This window comes from Neovison vison, chromosome 11, assembly GCF_020171115.1.
Source record: "Neovison vison isolate M4711 chromosome 11, ASM_NN_V1, whole genome shotgun sequence".
In the NCBI taxonomy this organism is placed as follows: domain Eukaryota; kingdom Metazoa; phylum Chordata; class Mammalia; order Carnivora; family Mustelidae; genus Neogale; species Neogale vison.
The window spans coordinates 127,015,273-127,023,135 of NC_058101.1; the positions used below are offsets into that span (position 1 = coordinate 127,015,273).

Genomic DNA, 7,863 nt, shown 5'->3' on the forward strand with positions numbered 1-7,863 from the left:
ATGCCCCAGCTTCCAGTTTCTCCCTGAGGAGAGAGAGAGCAGTCTGAAACATACATCCAAAATTCCACCTTTTTGGTGGGTAGGGGACTATCCAATACTTTGTTTTAGTCTTCCCTGTCTCAAAGTGCTAGTAGGGCCCAGCATGCTCTGGACTCACAGAGAATTAAGAACATAGGGACCTGGGTCGCATGTTGCTGGTTCAGAGGACCAGCTGTATAGCAGACAGGAGACAGGACCATTCAGAAGCCTCTCCCTTGGGTGACAAAACAGCAATGGCCAGTCCTTCACTATCAAAAGCTATTTTAAGTGTAAGTTGATGAAACCCCAGTCAAAAGACATAGAGTGGCTGAATGGATTATCAGCCACTCTATGGCTGGATACAACCACATGTTGTCTCCAAAAAATCCACTTTTGATTGAAGGAGAAACACAGCCTGAAAGTGAAAGGATAGATAAAGATAACCCATGCAAATGCTACATGGTAACCAAAGAAGTACATGGGTGGCCATAATTTTATCAGACAAAGTTGATTTTCATAGTTTAATAGTTTAAAAATACATAGTTTAAAATAATAGCTTAAAAATAGTTTAATAGTTTAAAAACTATTACAAAAGAAATGTATGGACATTATATAATTATAAAAGTGTCAGTTAACCATGAAGTTGTATCATTTATAAGTAAATATTCATCCAACATCAGAGTATCAATATACAAAGCAAACATTTTCTATCTGTTCTTGAAAACGAAGTATTGAAATACCCTTCTCTTATTATTTTGTCTAGACATCAACAGCAAACAACCTAAAACAATATTCAAGAAAAAAAAATCCCATTTACAATAGCATCAAAAAAATGGAAATGTTTAAAAATTAAATTAAAAGGAAAATATATACACTGAAAACTACAAAATATTGTAGAAATAAATGAAAGAAGACACACTTAAATGAAAGATATCGTGCTTATTGATTGGAAGACTTATTGTTAAAATGTCCACATATACCCAATGCAATCTTCAAAGTAATGTAATCCCCATCAAAATCCTAAAGCATTTTTTGCAGAAATAAGAAAAAAAACCTGAAATCCATATGGAACTACAAAGTCAAAATAATCTTTTGAAATAGGAACAAAGCTGGAAGCCCCATACTTGTGACTTTGCAATATATCACATACTTATATTAGTTAAAACAGTATGGTACTTGCATAAAGACAGATCTATCAACCAATGCAACAGAATAGAGAGTCCAAAAATAAATGCTTGCATGCATAATGAAATAATCTTCAAAGAGGGTATCAAACTATGGAATGAGGAGAGGATAATCTCTTCAACCAATGATTTTGGGAAAACTGGATATTGATATACAGAAGAATAAAACTTGATCCTTCCTTATACCATTCACGAAAAATAACCCAAAATAAAGACTTAAATATAAAACCTGAAACTCTAAAACTCCTAGAAGAAAAGAAGAAAAGCGTTTTACAACATTAGAAAGTCTTGGCAATGATTAGTCTTGGCAATGATTTCTTTGATATGACTCCAAAAGCACAGGCAACAAAAGCAAAAATTGACAAGTAGGACTCTGTCACACTAGGAATCTTTTGCATAGCAAGGGAAACAACATAGCATGAGGTGACCAATGATATGGGAGAAAATATTTGAAAATCATGTGTCTGATAAGGGAATAATCTCTAAAATACATAAGGAACAACTACAACTAAATAACAAAAACACAAATAACCCAATTTAAAGATGAGCAAGAGATTTATATTGACTTTTCTTCAAAGACATACAAATGGTCAAAAAGCATAAGAAAAGATGCTCAACACCATGAATCATTTGCAAATTATAAATCAAAACCACAATGAGACATCACCGCATACCTGTTAGGATGGCCATTATAAAAAAGGAAACAACAGAAAATAGCACATGCCTATTAGAGAAACTGGTGGTACTGTTGGTGGAAATGTAATATGTTGAAGTCCCTATGGAAAACACTATGGACATTCCTCAAAAAACCTAAAAATAACCACTGTATGATCCAGCAATCCTGTTTTGGTATTTGTCCAAAAGAATCGAATACAAGATCTCAAAGAGATATTGGCATTTCCATCTTTATTGCAGCACCATAACCATAGATTTGGAAACAACTTAAATATCAATCAGTGGATGCATAATTAATGGAAATGTGTATATACATGTAATGAAATACTATTCAGCCTTTAAAAAGTAGGAAATACTGCCATATGCAACCATAGGAATGAAACTCGAAAACATACTTCTCTGTGAACTAAGTCAGTCACAGAGGAACAAACGTGGCCTGATTCCACTCACATGTGGTGTCTAAAGTAGACAAACCCATAGAAGCAGAAAGTAGAATGGTGCTTGCTAGAGGCTAGGGAGAGGGAAAAATTGGGAGTTACTGACCAATGGATATAAAGCTCCACTAGTGCAAGATGAAAAAGTTCTACAGATTTGTTGTACAACAATGTTCATATAGTTAATAATACTGTACTGTACACTTAAAATTGCTGAGGATAGATTTCATATTATGTGAATTTTAAAACAATGATTGATTAATTAACTATTCAATTGATCATTAGAGGAGAGAAACTATTGATACAGACAATTCAGATGAATCTCCAGGGATGGATCCTGAATTAAAAAATCCAATTCCAAAAAGTTGTATACTCTACAATGCTGTTTTTATATATTGTTTTACAAATGACAAAATTTTAGAAATAAAGGAAAGATTAGTGATTATCAAGGGGGAGGAACGAGGGGAAGGAAATGTGGATGTGGGTATGAGAGCGCAGTGGAAGGCATTCTTAGGTGGATGGACCTGTTCAGTGTCTTGACTATAATGGTTAGTACACAAACCCTTATTTGTCATAAAGTAGCATAAACCAGGGGCGCCTGGGTGGCTCAGTGGGTTAAGCCGCTGCCTTAGGCTCAGGTCATGATCTCAGGGTCCTGGGATCGAGTCCCGCATCGGGCTCTCTGCTCAGCCGGGAGCCTGCTTCCCTCTCTCTCTGCCTGCCTCTCCATCTACTTGTGATTTCTCTCTGTCAAATAAATAAATAAAATCTTAAAAAAAAAAAAGTAGCATAAACCAAAATACATAAACCCATTCACATGAGTGCAAGTAAAACTGGGAAAATCTAATCTATCAACGGATTGTATTAATTTCAATATCTTGATTGTAGCATTATCCTACAATTTTGTAAAATATCACCATTAAACTGGGAAGAATGTGAAAGGATTCTCTCTACTATTTCTTTTTCAAATTATATGTGACTCCACAATTATCCCAATAAAAACTTTCCATGGGTTGGGCATCTGGGTGGCTCAGTCACTTAAGCGTCTGCCTTCAGCTCAGGTCATGATCCCAGAGTCCTGGGATCAAGCAGGGAACCTGCTTCTCCCTGTCCCTCTGCCTGCTATTACCCCTACTTGTGATCTCTCTCTCAGTCAGATAAATAAATAAAATCTTAAAAAAAAAAAATTTCCATGAGAAAAAAGTGAAATAAAATCTCAGACCCTTTACAGTTCTTGACAATGTTCTATATATCCTTATAAAGCATATATAACACAGTTGTTGGGTTCAATATTTATAATTTTTTTATTATTTTTTAAATATTTTATTTATTATTTGTCAGAAAGAGAGAAAGCACAAGCAGGCAGAGTGGCAGGTAGAGGCAGAGAGAGAAGCAGGCCCCCCGCTGAGCAAGGAGCCTGATGTGGGACTCAATCCCAGGACCCTGGGATCAGGACCTGAGCCAAAGGCAACAGCTTAACTGACTAAGGCAGCCAGCAGTCCCTATAAACTTTTTATAGATCAAGTATTTTAATAATTCTGTCCTGTAGATCTCTACTGTTTTGTTTTGCTTTGTTTTGTTTTGTCTTTTGTTCTACAGTTACTAAGATGATTTGCCTATGATATAGATTTTTTTTTATTTTTCTTTTGTCAGATTTTCAATTTTATATTTTGAGGCAACATTAATAGCTTTACACATTCCTAATATTACTATATCTTCCTGTTAAACTTATATTATTATTAAATGTTGCCCTTCATATTTTGTAATACTTACATTGCTGAATTTATATTATTTTTATATAAACATAGTCACACTAATTTTCCTATAAACCAACAATCAGCAAAGCAGAGCCTAAGGTCAAATCTGGCACACAGCCTGGTTTTGTACAGCCTATGAGTAAAAACAGTTTCATATTTGCAAAGGACTGCAACAACAAAAGAATAATATGCAACAGAGACCATATGCATTTCACAAAGGCAAAAATACTTAGTCTGAGCCATTACAAAAAGCTTCCCAACCACTGCTTTAGATAGTGTTTACATGATATGTCTCATTCTATCACTTTAGTTTTAACTTTTCTGTGTCCTTATAGATAAATTCTGCATCTCACTTTTAATCCAGTCTGATAAGCATTCATTGTCTTTATTTGATGTATTTAAATTATTTATTTTTAACATAAATATTGACATATTTGACTTGAAAATATCATCTCAGTATCTCTCCAATTGTTCCACCAATTCTATGATCCATTTTCCCACTTGTTTACCTTCCATGAGAGCAATCAACTTTTAGTATTATCTATGTTTCCCCCTCTATTAACATGTCATTAATTTTATGTATTTATATATTGATGTGTTTGTGTATTTATGTACATATATATGTGTCTCTTTAATGTACATATATATGTGTTTCTTTATTTATTAGCTTAGATATTATAGTTTGCTTTATGAATCTATTAAAGTCTATTTTAATTTAATACTTTCATCCATTCTGAGACAATGCACAAATTATTAGTCTGCTCAGGCTGCCATGATGGAATGTCACAGACTAGACAGCTTCCACAAGAGAAAAGTATTTTCTCACAGTTTTAGACCTAGAAGTCAAAGATCAAGGTAGTGTTGGTTTCTGATGAGGTTTCACTTCTTGAGTTGCAAAGAGTTGCCTTCTCTGTGTCCTCACATGGCCTTTGCTCTATGAGCACATGGTGTGACAGAAAGCTCTGCTGTTCCTTCCTCTTCTTTTTTTTTTTAAAGATTTTATTTATTTATTTGTCAGAGACAGAGGGAGAGAGAGCGAGCAAGCACAGGCAGACAGAGAGGCAAGCAGAGGCAGAGGGAGAAGCAGGCTCCCTGCCGAGCAAGGAGCCCGATGTGGGACTCTATTCCAGGACCCTGGGATCATGACCTGAGCCGAAGGCAGCTGCTTAACCAACTGAGCCACCCAGGTGTCCCCCTTCCTCTTCTAATAAGGACAACTGTTCTTTGGGATCAGGTGCCGACCCTCATTATATTATTCAATTTTAATTATCTCCTTCAAGGCCCTTTTTCCAAATATAGTCACATTGGGGTTTAGGGCCTCAACATATGAATTTGTTGGGGTGGGAGGAAACCACTCAGTCTATAACAGACTCTAGAATATTTAACTACAACTAACCTTCTCAAATTTGTGCTATGTGATATGTTCTAATACTAAGCCCCACATGATATTAGTATTTATTTTTTAATAGACCATACCCACTTATAGTTATTTCCTTATATTTATCCTTTCTTTCACTTTCATTTCTTCTCACAGTTTGACCAGGGTCCCATCTCCAAATCATCCTTCTGTCAGAAACATTTCTTTTGTATTTCTTTCAATCAATGTTGATAAATACAAAGTTTTGGATATTATTCATAGAACCAAGATTTGGAAACAACCTAAATGTTTATCCATGAATGAATGGACAAAGAAATGTGGTATATCCATACAATGAAATATTATTGAGCCTTAAAAAAAATCCTACCAGGAACACCTGGGTGGCTCAGTCAGTCAAGCATCTGCTCAGGTCATGATCCCAGGGTTCTGGGATCAAGTCCCACATAGGACTCTTTGCAAGGAGCCTGCTTCTCCCTCCACCCACTGCTCCTCCTGCTTGTACTCTCTCTCTCTCTTTCTGACAAATGAATAAATAAAATCTAAAAAAAAAAAATCCTACCATTTGTGGCATGGATGAAACTGGAGGACATTATACTAAATGAAATAAGCCAGTCACAAAATGACAAATACAGCATGATTCCACATCTATAAGATATTTAAAATTGTCAAACTCATAGATGCAGAGTACAGTGGTGGTTGCCAGGGGATGAGGAATGGGAAATGGGAAGTCATTTTTCAACCAGTACAAAGTATCAGTTATGCAGATGAATAAAACCTTGGTCTTCTATATAACATAGTACCTATAGTTAATAATACTTTATTGTCAGCATCAAAATTTATTAAGAGGCTAGATCTCATGTTAAGTGTTCTTACCACCATAAACAAACAAATAAATAAATAAATAAAATCTATAAGTAAAATTTCTAAATTATCTGATAAATAAAACTGTTTTAATTTTACTTCTTTTGGGGGTTGGGTCACACAAGCAGAAAGAATAGAAATGAAGCTCTGCCTTATAGTATTGCTTAAAAATTCCACGCATTTTCATCGTTAAGAGTTTTAACTGAATAATGGAATGGTGTGCCTTAAAATTTACCTCTAATTTTGGAAAATATTTTTTTCTGAGAATAGAAATAATAGAATAAGCAAGGGTTTTTTTGTCCTCAAAACCTTGTTTACATTATCAATATATCATGTTTTTTTTTCCCCCAACTATTTTTCAGTTGTTTGAAAACTAGTGCTATCCGATCCCTGATTTTTTAATGGAATTTCTATGGCAACTCTCTAAAGAAAATATAGCAGAGAACACATGGGATGCACGATAGCACTGCCAGGATAAAGCATGCTATTTCACTTATAAAAATGTGTCTACGATCAAGGTCTCCAGGCACATGGACAGCACATAAGAATTAATAAGTCAAAAGAAAAGCAAAGTCACATTCTTTTTGCCATTCTACAAAGGCCAGCAATTCTGCATTTTCCTATTCCATTTCCATACACTTTTTTGTTCCCTAGAAATGTAAATTAATAGCTAGGGAAAGAGGGGACAAATAAGCACTAGGAAAATTACTACTGTTTGAATTTAAATACCAAAATTCAAAAGTAGTTACTTAAATCAGGATCATAGAAGACCAGGATATATTACTGTAGATACTTGTGATTACAAGCACCTGCTCTCTGAGGATTATACAAACAAGAAGACCAGAAGATTCACTGTTAACGAGAGAGTCACACTAAAAAGTTAACGAAGTTAAAATTAAACTCTAAGACACTTTTTGAATCAGAAAATAAAAGGCTCACTTGAAATTTTAAGGAGCAAATTACTTTCATATTCATCAAAATGCATCTTCTATTACAAGTGTTGTCCTATCGCTTCTCGGCCTTTTGGCTAAGATCAAGTGTAGTACAAGTGTTGTCCTATTTCCAGTGTAGTCTCACACAGGCAAGCTCTATTATTTCAAACAAAGCTTTTAGTTCCCCTTTGATTGGTCACCTTCCATTTTAATATTTAACTTCTATCAGAGAAATCCTCTTACTAGCCACCTGATAAGTCAGTGAATCTAGGAGTTCTATTAGATTGGTTGTATAGAATAATTTACACAAAAGAAATGGCTTTCAAGTTAAACACATGGAATCCTTTCACTTTTCCTTAAATTGTGTGTGTGTTTGTGTGTGTGGAAAGGGAGTGACTTGCATTGAAAAAGAAAGTGTTAGAACCAAACTAGAAGTGACCATAACCTTAGAATCTCTTCAACTAAGACTCCTTGAGGTTAATTTGCTTTAGGTCATACACTAGTGCGAAGCCAAAAACAAAAATTTTACTAAGGCTCCTACTGCCTCAAGAGCTCAGAGGAATAGCATCCCACACAGCTGAGAATCAGACCTCTGCGGAGGGAGCATCAGTCAGCTGGCACTGA

At 35.1% G+C, this 7,863-nt stretch overlaps 1 pseudogene; it reads left to right on the forward strand.

Moving 5' to 3' along the window:
- The first annotated feature begins 7,314 nt into the window (after positions 1–7,314).
- On the forward strand, positions 7,315–7,444 carry LOC122890592 (annotated as a pseudogene).
- Positions 7,445–7,863: the final 419 nt, after the last annotated feature.